The sequence below is a fragment of the Parus major genome, chromosome 7, assembly GCF_001522545.3.
Source record: "Parus major isolate Abel chromosome 7, Parus_major1.1, whole genome shotgun sequence".
NCBI classification, from domain to species: Eukaryota; Metazoa; Chordata; class Aves; order Passeriformes; family Paridae; genus Parus; species Parus major.
In genome coordinates, this window is record NC_031776.1 from 36,619,743 (window position 1) to 36,621,257 (window position 1,515).

The following is a 1,515-nucleotide window of genomic DNA, read 5'->3' on the forward strand; positions in this document are numbered from 1 at the left end:
TTTTTTCTCTTTTTTCTCTTTTTTCTCTTTTTTCTCTTTTTTCTCTTTTTTCTCTTTTTTCTCTTTTTTCCCTTTTTTTCTCTTTTTTCTCTTTTTTCTTTTTTCTCTTTTTTTTTACTCCTTTTTTCTCTCTTTTTTCTCTTTTTTCTCTTCTTTTTCTCATTTCCATATCCTATCCTATCCCATTTTATCCCACTGTATTTCCTGCCTCTGGCACAGCAGCCCAGGTGAAATTTGGGGTCCCCCAGGGGTATTTCTACAAATCCAATGGAAAACATTCCAGGGAGAAGAGCTGGAGCTGGATAAAAACCCCTCTAAAACCCCTCTGGAAGTGGGACAAAAACTGGAAAAAGAGCCTCACTTAATCCAATTAATGCCATAAAAATCTGAAGTTGGGATTACCTGGAAAATTCTGATTTTTAAATGGAAATGTGCCAAAAAAAGCAAATATTAAGGGAATCATTGCTGTGGTAAAAACCAGTCTGGGTGCTGGAGGGGATGGGATTGTTGGATTTTAAATCCATCCCTGCTGAATGCAGAATTCCCAAGGTTTGTGGCCGGGATTGAGGTACAAACACAGGCACCTGTCTGGATTTATTTATTTTAGGAACTTCCTCGTGTTCATATTTCATTTTTCTGGTGTGCTCGCTTTATTTTAATTAATTAATGAACATCTGCAGCCGGCCCTTGCTTCTGCTCGTTAAAAAGAACTGTAATTAACGAGGATTGATTGATTGATCGATTGCACAGCCGGTCTGTGTTCTCTCCTGCTGAATTCCCGCTTGGATTCTCCTGGAAATTGTAAATATTTCCATTAAAATAAAAGAAGAAATAAAAGAAATGAAAGTGGTTTTGTCTCCCTGGGATTTAATGTGAATTTAGTGCTAGATTAGGGATTTGAGGAGAAATTTTAGTACTGGGCACCAACACTTGGGGAGAGAAAAAAAAAATTAAAAAATTTAAATACATTAAGAATTATAATTGATATAAATATAGTAACAATAATATAAACATAAAATAGAAATATAATTTGTTGATAATAAAATATTAAATAATATATCACAATCTAAATAGAATAATAATAAAGTCATAAACATTAATAAGATCAACATTGTTATTATTATTATTAATAATAATAATAATCATAATAATAATAGTAATAATAGAAATGATGTTGTGTATTAAAGCCCCACTGATCAAGGGTTGCTCTCCATTCCCAAACTCCTGCATTTATTCCCAGCTCCGATGCTTTGGGGATTTGGGATCTGCATCCACGGTCCCCAATTAAAGGCAGGAGAAGATGGATGCAAGGCAGGGATGGGCCTGGAACAATCCATGGACACAGAATAACCCATGGACATGGAATACTCCATGGACAGGAAATAATCCATGGACATGGAATAATCCATGGACACAGAACAATCCATGGACACGGAATAACCCATGGACATGGAACAGTCCATGCATATGGAATAACCCATAGACAGGGAGCAATCCATGGACATGGAACAATCC